Raw genomic sequence first — 12097 nt, 5'->3', positions numbered from 1 at the left:
CGCATGCTGACGTGACACTGAAGAGGGGAAGAGGAGGAGAGAAAGCAGAAGCAAAATAGAAAGGTCTTGCAGTGACACTCTTCCCCCCATAGCAACTCATCCTGAACATGACTGCGAGACTTGTCCTTGGCCTCAATCCCAGGCATCGTATCTCTCCAGGACTGAAATCTCTGCACTGGCTAACAGTGGCTGCGAGGATTCAACTCAAAACCCTCTGCATTGTCCACAAGGTCTTCTGGGGACTGGGGCCTCAATACCTTCAACCCTCTCCTCCTAAATATCTTCCGTCTCGAGCTCTTCGCTCATCCGCCTCCAAATCCCTCAGGGTCAGTCGCTTCACCAAGCAACGAGTTGGTGGTAGATGGCGGCTGGGGCCACCCTCTGGAACCGCCTCCCTGCAACCTGAGGAGAACCATCTCTGGTTCCGGAAGCACCTCAAGACCTTCCTCTTTGCTTCTACTTTTTCTCCTCCTCTCCCCTGCTGAACTCCTGATGGAAAGTGCACTGGTCACCTGGCTACCCTCTATTCTCGGGCCCAGGTCCCCTCCCCCACCATCTGCACACATGAACTGCCTCCCGGGCAACCCCTACACTTGGGGGCTGTTTCTGTATCCCTAGAGCCCCCACCAGCTCTTGATACTTGATGTCTGCACTTATTTCTTTTTTATTGTTTTTGGTTTATTAAAGTAAAGACCTTTACAAAATCTATTTTTCATACAATACATTTGTCAATTGAAGGAAAGAAAAAAAGAAAAAGAAAATGTAACAAACCACTAACACGTACCTGAAAAGCATTCAAGAAACATTACAGATATTAAAAATATTAATACATATCTAACATATAAAAAAAAACTGATAAACTGAAGCAGAGAATAAGGTCAACAAACGGTGTTAAAAATTATAGTTTTCCCTTTGTTATTATAAGTTTGATACCTATATGGCCTGTCGGTCTAAGCTCCAGAGCAGGGAAAAAAGCAAGATTATATATTACTTGATACAAGTAAATCATTTCATTACCTGTATAGCCTTTTTTTTTACTCAGTGCCTAATTATACAGTCAGCAGTTCCTCACACAGTTTTGCCTCAATAATTTCAAGTAAGTCAATCAATTTCTAGGTAAGTCGTTGACTAGATCCTTCCATGTATTGCTTCCATAAGGACTCCCCAATAATAGATTTATTCAATAGGTAGCAATCAAATATTGGAGTCCGGGTTCTTCAAAAGAATTACAATAAATCACCAAATGTTTCAGGTTTTCGCTCTCCTCATCCGACACACAGAAGCGACATATTCCTGAGCCCATGGTAACTATACCAATACTTAGTTCTCGAATAAGTTGAAAATTGATTTCATCTAAATCGAAGGTACGTTTTTCTTGCGATTGCAGAAGGGAATTGAATTAAGTAGTTGGGTCTATCACGCCATTTCCTTCGAAAAAGGTTATATTCATAGAAAGAGGAATAGGTCCCCATCAGATGTAACATACTGCACCAATGGTATCTTTGACATTTTTTCTTTTGACTGGGTAAACACATGCTCATGGATTCTGGGGTTTCGTTGATCGCATTAAGAATTATCTGAAGTTTTGAAATTAGTTTATTCAAAGATTGAATGCTGGAATCGCCAAGGATTTTATTAAGCTCTACATATAAGGTATGTTTGGGCGGGTCAAGCATTTTTATGTAATTATTTATGTTTCTCAAGTTACGTTTGACTGAAAGGGGTAGCAAATTTAGCTCAAGGCATATCACTGCATTGGGAATAGAGAGTGCTAAGCCTAATACATTTTTTCATAGTTTCCCCTGTAGGGGGGGGGGGGGGGGGGAATCAAGGAAGTCGTCGATCTCAAAGCTACAAATATCCAATGTATATAATAATATGGGGTTCTGCATGCAATGTTTGCGGAATATGATTTTCATCTGTGAAGACAGGATTTTAACCTTTTGATGTAAACATTTCTTCCACATTTTCAATGAATAGGAATCTGTAAGTGGATAGCCTAAATAGCGAATTATAGGCGCATACACAATGTTAATCCTGTTAAGTGACCAAGCAAATCGATAGGGTTTCCGTTTTCCATCAGCAAAAGTTAGTATATAAGATTTGGATGGATTAGGAATTAGGTTGTGTTCATAAGCGAATTCTGCAAATAGATCTAGTTTTTTTTTTGCAGACCGAGCGGGGTTCTGTCGAAGAACAGAAGATCATCCGCAAATCCCATCCAATCCAGTTTAATGGAACCAAGTTTTGCTTGGAAAATCCCAACATTTTGCCAACGGTCATCTAAACCCAGAAGGTATAAATTAAATAATACTGCCGCCATATTACACCCCTGTTTTACTCCCATTTCAGTAGGAATGGGGTTAGTAAGTGCACGTTCGCGATTCAGGCTAACGCGGTAGTTAGTGTTATGATGGAGTAGCGCAATAAGGGCTACCAAATATACTGGGATACCCATTGTTACCATTTTTACCCAAAGAATCTCTCGAATCACACTATGGAACGCCGCATTTAGATCTAAACTGACCATGTATACAGGCCCGGTTTTTTATTTCGAAGTTTGGGCCTGGAGGTGGGATAGGAGGGTGGCGTTCAGAGGACAACCAATTTGTTTCCAGAAACCCACCTGGCAAGGTGACGATAGTGCCTGTTGGTCAATGTGCATTTGCAACTGATGAAGCAGTAATAAAGAAAATATTTTCGAAGATGCATCTGTAAGTGCTATTGGACGATAATAGGAGGGAGAATCTGGGGGGACCCTTTTTATAAATGGGAATGATATGAGCTGAGCGCCAGGAGTGTGGAACTATACCAGTGTGGTGAATTACATCAAAGCAAATGTTTAGAATATGGGCCCAGAATTGGGGATTGGATTTGTATACACATGCTGGCAGGCCATCAGGCCCTGGAGCCCTTGAGTGCTTTAATTTCCCTATAGCTTCGACAATATCAATGATCAACCACATAGATTGCATACCTGCTTGCAGCTTGGGTTAACCACCTTTGAGCGAGGCAAAACGATCTGGTAGTTGATATTTAGCCTTTATACGCGACACCCAAACGTCCACAGTGATTACAGATTAAGTCACATTGGCAGTACCGGCAGTCAAGGTGCGCAATATTGACCACACTTGCCTGGAATCATGTTCAGAAGATGGTGTATCTTTTTTGGTTGTCCTCATAGTGCAGTTCTTTTCTCATCCATGTAATTTTGTTTTTATAGGTTTGTTTAATCTTTCTTATTTGTTCCAGCAGTTCTTCCAAGTGGAAGTTATTTCTTAATATATGCCTAACAAATGAATTTTTTCTGTTTTAAGAACGGCTAAATGCATATTGAAAGAATGGACATGGCTAACATATGATTGGACTTGCATAATTCCTTCATTTGCCAGTCTTTTCAAGGGAATTTGGATTCTGGTAGCATTCCTAGTTTCAATATCCATCAGACTTGGTCCCCCTGAGCCTATCCTGGTTATAATTTCGCTATCCAATTCAATGTATTTTAAAAGCTTATTGCAGACTGTGATGTTCCATCTTACAGATAGATATTGGCGGTCAGGTTCAATCAAAGTTAAAGCCGTTTCTTCAGAGAAACGGGCAAATGGAATATGTAGTACCAATTTGATTATCAAATGGTCTCCCAGAGCCGGATTGGTTATCGTTACAGGATTGGAGTACTGGTAAAGCCCAGACGAGACAAAGGGAAAAAATAAAATGAAGGAACTGCTGTCTCCCCTTGCCCAAGATGTCGGCAAATACCCCTGCACTTGCCCCAAGCTGGCCACACTAATCGTTTTATTTATTCTATTTATCACTGTTTGTCCATCTTCCCTCTGGTCCCCCTCCCTTGCCTCGTCGCACCTTGAAACACTTATGTATAGGCACGTTTGAAATGTCATATCAAATCCAAACCCCGGGCCGTGAGGAGAAACCTCTTGCGATCGCACAAAACAGAAGTGCCAAATAGGACAAAGTATCTTTTGCCAGTAGCGATTTCCCCAAGTGTTGAACATTAACGTAGATGGAGGAGAGCACGAGTCATTAAGGGAATTAGATCACCGTCCCCCGCGCCCAAAGGCGGGCACAACTAGCCCTACTTTGAACTGAAAAGACAATGGAAAACTGAGGTAAACAAGCACTCTATGGGTTCTTTAAAATAAAATGGCATAAAAGCAACACAACAGCTCAGCCTCACAGGTATAGCATCCGTAAATTCCAGCAGTGAAAAAATAATATTCAAAAAGCATTGCAATACAAAATGACAGTGTTTGAATGACAGACAGTTCACTTTTTATGGGGGCAGCTTTACAGAATCTCTTTATGGGTGCGTTGTAATTGAACTGAACAACAGAGTATCTGTCCTGTACACTTTTCACAAATCTCAAACTGTTTCATACTGTAAACAATATTCCCCAGCTTCAACGAGGGGAAATGGGGGTTGAGACTCTCCTTTAATGCAAATTCAGTTGCAGGACAATTAATGGATCCCACTCTTTTTTTTTTTTTTAGTTGGCCGGTGTTCAATGGCTTAAGTGAAAGCAATGATCAGGTCGCAAGCATTTTTAAGAAAAACAGATGGGGGCGGGGGCGAGCATCTGTCCACTGGTGGTTAAATGGGCCTTTTTCTCTCTCCCCTTTAATGAGAGCTTGGATGGCCAATATCTGCAACCATTCTCTGTCCACAGAATCAGAACAACAAATCGAATTTTGAGCTTTTGTAAAGTAAAGCCCAAAGCGCCCTGTGCCACCAGAAGCAGGAAGGCAGGAATCCCCAAGATGAGACTACACCTAGCGGTGTGTGCAGCACACCCTGTACCACACAGCAGCTCAAACAGTTTTCCACAAACTTCAAAACTTAGCCAGCCAAACAAAACGTTCCCACTTGGCACTTTGGCACCTTGCTTCAGAAATAAGCTATATATTAAGATGCTGCAAAAGTCACACATGCTTCCCACATGCCACACATCAACAATCCCACAAGGGAAATCTATGCCAGCGGGCATCTGTACCAGCAGGCATCTATCTGGGCAACAATTGATATATACAATAGACACATTAAATGCTCTTAAGCAGACAACCAAGTCAAATCATGGGTATCGCTGGGTCCGAGTAACTCTTTCCTTCACAGTAAACCACTGGAATGATTTTGTTACGAGTTCTATATGCACCATACTGTACACATAGCAACGTCACACAAAAGGACACCGCAAGCACGTGGATAATGGACAACTTAAAAAGTAAAAAAAGAAACTAGGGGTTTTGCAAAGGTTTGTTTAGTACATTACGTTTCTGCCGTTCAAGCCCACAAGTGAACTGCCCCCTAGGGGCCAAGAGCTCTTCCAAACTAGCAATCAAAATAGATGCTAACATATAGTGGTGCAAGCAAGATAGCAATTACGTTTTTTGCCTTTATTTTAAAAATATATGTTTTCTTGATAACAAGATAGTCACTCTACAACAGTGGTTTCCAAACTTTTCGACCCAACACACCACTAAGAAAAATGTATCTGTCTTGGGCCCCCCCTATACATTTGGACTCCAAAATTTTTATCGTTTGCAAACAGTTACCGCCCGCTTGTGTAGACTGTGCCCCAAATGAAGGTGTGGGTGCCAAACACCAAATTCTTTCAAAATCATTGCTTGCAATAACTCAAAATTAGATTAGAGGGAAAATATTTGTAAACACAGCATTCAGAATTGTTTGTTACACAGGACTTGACTAAAAGTAGTGTTGGATATTCATTTCCTACAGTAACGTTTGAAATATAACAATGTGTTAAGTACAACTTTGAGATTACTATCAATGCAGTCCCTTGCTATCAATGCAGTACCTTGCAAGTTGGAGAGTGGCATAACGGAGAACTAGTGTGAAGGGTGGGCATGTCTTTCAGCAGCCAGCCAGTCAGTATTGGGTTCAATTTTTGCAATAGCCATTTCTTCCAGCTTTGACCGATATTTAGTCTTTAGGGCTGCAAGTGCTGAGAATCCAATCATGCAAAGGTACGAGGTGCTGAAAGGTAACAGTACATAGAATGCACATTTGGATAAAGTTGGAAACTGTATTTTGCCGAAGATCCACCTAAAGACAATTATTTGAATTGGCTCCCCAGTAGTCAGTCACTTTGAAGCGCCATTAGCTCCTGCTGGAGGTGTATTGGGAGGTGGGCCCCTACATCTACTAGGGAAGGCATAACCACTCAGTCATTGATGTTACAAATGTCCTCTGGAAAGTACTTGGAGACTGGTTCCGAGATGGTTTCCTATTATTTCAGCAACACATGAGAGATCATACTCTGTCTCCTCAAGAGCATCTGCTAATAATGGAAACGCATCGGAATGCAGACATCAACTCTCCTCCTCCTCCAAAGCTCCAGCTTATTCTCGGATGCTGATATTATTGCGCTCATCGCCAATAATGTGGTTTCTGTGCCTTGCAGGGAGAGGTTTAGAAAATGTAGCTTTTCAAAGATGTTGCCATAGAAATCTAACAGTACAAGCCAGTGTGAATCACACAGAGGCTCTTCTTTCATCTGGTCTAATCCCAGGAGAAAGTGTCCTTTGTTCCCGAGTTCCTAAATGCAATTTAAAACCTTTCCCCTGGAGGGCCACCGGACCTGTGTGAAACAACAAAGCATTATGTTCAGCTCCCATTTCTGCACATAATGTGGCAAACAGAAGGGCTCTTGTGGGGTGCATCTTAAAAAAAATGTACAATCTTTCCAACAGAAGTCGGACCGAGAGTCCATTCCCCAAATTGCGCACAGGCAAAGCTTCCCGGTGTATCACGCAGTGTGTCCACAATATACGTGGAGCTACTGCCAACCATTTTGCTTTTTAACCCAGCTCTAGCACCACACATTGAAGGAGCACCATGCATGCAAATACCAACACACGCCTCCCACTTTAGGCAGTGGAACATTAGGAAGTAGTTAACAATGTCAAAGACTACAGATGCAGTTGCTCTGCACTGAATTGGTTTACATAATTAACCCTCCAATATTTATTTCCATGGCAGTACCTCAGATGGGCTTCTTTTGAAATGTCGCTGGCCTCATCCAACTGTAGGGCAAACTGACCGTTTCAACCGCGATACCAAAAGGACAGGTCAGTGATGCAGCAGGAAATTGTGGTGTCAGACACAGGGATACTCTCTGCTTTACTATCACCAAGCATTACCCGGTTGACAGCGAGAATTGTTGGCAGATTACTTTCTCAGCATCTGTAAAAGGCTTTTTGTTATTGGCCAGATAACGTGGTACAAAGCTTCCAAAGCATTTGCAGGTACTGAGGCCACAATTGTAACTGTCTTTTTGCTTTTGGATGCCTTGCAGCTGCCGTACAAAGAAATCCCGGGTCTTTTGTGCTCTTTCCCCACCCACTCATTCACTCTTTAATTGTGTGGGGGGTGTTTAACCCCCCCAAACGCCCAATTTCCCCACCCCACCCACCACCCCATCACGCAACAACACATGCATCCTCCCCACACACCCACAAACATACATACAATCCAAAACGCACCTCTGCCTCCTCCAGCGACTACGCTGGGGCTCACAGCATCCATCAGCCCCTGCGTGCACTTGTGTGGGGCAGGGGGTTTGACAAATATGATGGAGCGGTCTTTCTAAAAATCGACCTTTCCCCCGCCTCCCCATCAGTACAGTGAAAAAGATATTTACATTTCATACCAACAATCCATATAAAAAGGAGCCTGAATCTGTGAAAACATTGCAAACCCCTACTTTAGTGGATGTCACGTTAGTTTTTAAAAACCATTTCAAGTTTTCAAAAATTAAAAACGCCTCAAAAGATTTGAAATGGCAAACACCACATGCAAAGACTCAGAGGAACCATTTGAACAACTTGGGGAAAACACTATGCAAAAATGGGTCAGAAATACTGGTTGGGTTAAAAAAAACACCACATTGATACAAGTCTGAGAAGACCCCCCTGTTCAGATCGTGAAGTTCTAGATCGAATTTCTTTTTTTAAGTGTGATCCTGGACTAGGCCACAGATTGGCAGCGAAAACCACACCTGGATGCACATTGCCGATATAAACCTTCAGCACTTCTACTCAACCAATGGTACATCGGGAAAAGAAATCCTTACCTGCCTGCGTGACTGGGTCAAGTGCTTCACTGGATGGGTCACAGGTGGTTAGGTTGACACACCGACGCTTGGAGAGATGCTGCTGAAATGAAAACAGTCAGTCAAGGATGCATGGGTCTACCTGAAACTTCAAAATTAAGATCAGATGAGAAAACCAGCTCTTGGGTATAAGGCATCAGCTAGTAATCAGGACCTAACACTGAGAAACCAGGAGAGAGTACACAGTGCACTGTAAATACAACTCCCACATGAGACGTGAACTTGCAGTACCGCCCCAAACTGGACAAGAGAAAGGAACAGCCTCAAAAATAGGTTTGAAATCCCTGATTGTGACTCCTAACTATACCTTTAAAATTGCCCCATTATCACCCACAGCAAAATACAGTAGTTTTAAAAAAAAAAGACATTCTTACCGTCGGCAATTTCTACTACAGATGTCAAGATTTTTTTTAATGGTGCCACTGCTGCTGGGACTTGCAGTCCAGATGGGGATAGAGCCAATAAGAGCCAATGTGTGTTCCTGCAATTGAAAAAGAGTACAATAAAAAAAAAATATTAGACGTACCAGATTGACAGTACCAATATTCGCACACTACAGTCAGCGCACATCTTCCCCCGCACACAAAAGGGACTTAGTGTGCAGGGCCCTACTGGGAAATCTTCAAAGTTCCCTATAGGCCAGTCCATCCGAGCTAGCAGAGAGAACAGTCAGAGCACATACCTGAAAACGTGACTCCTACTTAGTCACAGAGACAAAAAATGATAGAGCGAGAGAAAGAGCATCAAAAGCATGTTATATTGTTCTTGATATGTCCATTCTTCGACCGTTTTTTTTTTCGCAGCACTTTTTGCTGAATTTATTTGTGGTTCCCCCTGTAGTGATACACGAAATTGCAACCTTGCCAATCAAATTAGCCGCTGAAAGCCAATAGTGTATTCAAAGTATGTGCTAAAAATGCTGACAGTAGTCTGTTGTAGCACTTCCATTATGCAGTAGTGAGCTACAAGGGATATGCAGGCCTAGTATGAAATAGGTCACATTAAGCATTGTTGATAGACAGGCAGGGAGGGCCCCAGCTATGTAGCTAATAGGTATTTTTGGAGTGTTTGGAACATCATGGCACCTATATAGCGCTTAGATAGCCAGTCTTAAGCGCTATAAACACTAAGCTATGAGTGCATGCCTTTTAGAGCTTGCAGATGGGGTTAATACATCCCTGCTTCCCTTAGAATATTCAGCCTCACTAACGGTAGCCCTGGCTCCAAGCTAATCTTCCTTTTCTCTGGGAAGGTACTGATAAGACATTCCTCAGCCAGCGCAGATGGGAACCAGGGAGGGGTAGGAGCGAGCAGGGTGCCTCTCAGAGAGAGTTGGGTTTTTTCCATGAGCCAGTTGCACAGGGAAAGTTCTGGAACTGTGCGTCATGGTGACTGACAGCAAGAGATTATAAAATATCCATGCACACATGACTCGAGGGGAGATCGTCCTGTGGACTTGATTCGTGCAGAAACAGGTGCCCGGAATTGGCTCTCACGGTGTCCTCCAGCATTGTTTTTCTATGAGCGGGGCTTGTTTTACAGCTATCTTATGAAAAGCCAGGTCTCCCAGTGCTGATTAAAGGGACGTAAGACTGTGTTTCTCTATGTTTCTCTATATTTCTTTAACTTGAATCCAAAATGTATATGAAATTCACTGCTTAGAATAAATATGCTAAAACTTTGAGGGTGTCATTTGTCACTAGCATGAGATCACTGCTCAGCACAATAGAACCTGTATTTTGGGCTGAATTGGGTATTTTTGCTCTCAAAGGGCTGGCCCCGAGGAAGATTTTGCCCATATCAAGACACCCCCCAAACCCACCTCCCCCATTATTTATCGCTATAAACCAAACCACCCCACCCTACCCCTTATAGGCCCCCCTCCCGATATTAGTCGTTTTTCCAGCAAATAAATGATGGCAAAAAATAAATAAAATGAAAAACCAGGGGATGAATGAACATTGTACTGTTATTTTACCCTTCCAATCATTCTTCTACATATATGATAATCAACATAAATGATCAGGGCGTCCCAAATATATGAAAACACTTGTGACTGTAGAGAATTTCGTAAATTCTACTCACGGATAAGTTGCAAAAGCAATTGGATTTAACATAAAAAGAGGTAGTCATAATCATAAATAAAAGTATGTGTTTGACATTGCATAACACATGGTCATCACATAGTCTTAAACAAAAAGTTTGATGTCTTCACAGGACAGAACAAAATGTATAATATTGTATATCAGCAAAAAAAATGTAAATGTAGAAAAGCAAAACAGAACTTTAAACATATTGTACAGAAAAAAACGGGTCCCCTTTCATCTATTGGGAGCCAAATGTTATTTCATTGGCTGAGTCAAACAGCTATAGTAATATAGGAACATTCAACACTGTGTATGAGAGTCGTCGACACGGGTGTGTTTGACACTTTGAGCACATGTGAAATGCTTAAGGTTGGGCAGCCTTCATAAGGTCAAGAGAAACCGTACTTTTACTTGTCAGCCTACAAACCAGATGGCCGCCCGGGTTTGCGCCATTCGACAGGGCGGCACGTCGTCACCATGACAACCAATTCCTCCCATATACACACTGACCTCGAAGCGCCTCCTCAGTCATACGTGGGCATCCACAGGGAGTACAGCTTGTGCCGATAGATCTCACTGAAGATTCACTATCAAGGTAATAAAGATGTAACCTAGATCTTCGGCGAGGACCTAGCCACCATCACAGACCCCCACGTATCCGTCCATTTAGCGGTTCATCCGGCATGTTGCACTAAACAGACCCATGCCTAGGAGGCATATAGTTGATCGAACAACGTCTTTTCACACAGTTTACACCAGACATGTCTCATGCATATACACGCATGTACCATGTTGTCTGATTCAAGCCTATATTTCTGCACTTGATTCATCACGCCCAGGCGATCCACAGCAACGGAAGCGTGTCACAAGGCATTTTGCACGGTTTTTCGAATGCACCCTCGTATTCTGCTGCCACAACTGTAAGTCCTTGCCACTCCGACAGCGCCCTATATGGCAGTTACATCCAGCACCTCACAGTGTGAGCACCTACCTCTGGCATGCACAGATATCCATCTCACGCCCGTGCATCATGGAAACTGACCACAAGCCCCCCGCCTGTTTTCCATAACCAACACGTTATTGTGGTCCACTTTTATTCATACCAGACTAGGTGACCATTTCACCAATGTCTTTTCATCTGTATACTTTTTTTGTGACAGACTTATCTCCAAGGCAGCATCTTGAACCACCTATCCAGCCTTGAAGGACCCTCTGTAAACAAGCGATAGCGGGTTTCTTTCTACACCATGCCCAATAAAAAATGCATGGTAAACCCTTATCGGGTCTTTTTACTAAATAGAGCAATAATAGATTTCAAAACCATCTATAATACACCCAAATATAGACCATGTGACTTACATACCACACCATTCTTTAATTATTCCACAGATATACCCAGGAACCATCATTTATTGAATCTCCATCCATCTTTCGCTCACCCTGATGAAGGCCGCCAAACCTTAAGCATTTCACATCTGCTAAAAGTGGCCGAAACACACTGACGGCAACTCTCATACACAGCGTTGAATGTTCATACTGTTAATATAGCTGTTTGAATCAGCAAATGAAATAACATTCAGCTCCCAATAGATTAAAGGGGACCCATTTTTTCCGTACAATTTGTTATGTAAAAAGTTCTGTGCATCCGTTTTGCTGATTTACAATATTATACATTTTGTTCTGTCCGGTGGACCTCAAACTTATACCATTGTTTAAGAGTATGATAACATTTTGTTATGTAATGTTAAATGTATACTATTATTTATGATTACGACAACCTCATTATGTTATGTCCAATTGCTTTTGTAACTTATCCATGAGTACAATTTACTAAATTCTCTAGTCACTGGAGTTTTTTCATAT

At 42.2% G+C, this 12097-nt stretch overlaps 1 protein-coding gene across 3 annotated transcripts in view; it reads right to left on the bottom strand.

Annotated features, from left to right (window-relative positions):
- Positions 1 to 12097, bottom strand: part of CAB39L (calcium binding protein 39 like) — a 1166132-nt gene that overhangs the window by 1151577 nt on the left and 2458 nt on the right. The window contains exons 2-3 of one of the 3 annotated variants that reach the window (XM_069640065.1): positions 8522 to 8628; positions 8109 to 8187 (exon numbers count right to left, since the gene is read on the bottom strand). The gene's annotated coding sequence lies outside the window, so the exon portion shown is untranslated. Of the gene's footprint in view, positions 1 to 8108; positions 8191 to 8521; positions 8629 to 12097 lie in introns of those variants that run through there. The other 2 variants (XM_069640066.1, XM_069640069.1) reach the window with 2 other exon arrangements.

This window comes from Ambystoma mexicanum, chromosome 7q, assembly GCF_040938575.1.
Source record: "Ambystoma mexicanum isolate Mex_15411 chromosome 7q, UKY_AmexF1_1, whole genome shotgun sequence".
Taxonomy (NCBI): domain Eukaryota; kingdom Metazoa; phylum Chordata; class Amphibia; order Caudata; family Ambystomatidae; genus Ambystoma; species Ambystoma mexicanum.
The sequence above is the reverse complement of the archived record's forward strand: the minus strand, read 5'-3'. Positions and strand labels throughout refer to the sequence as shown.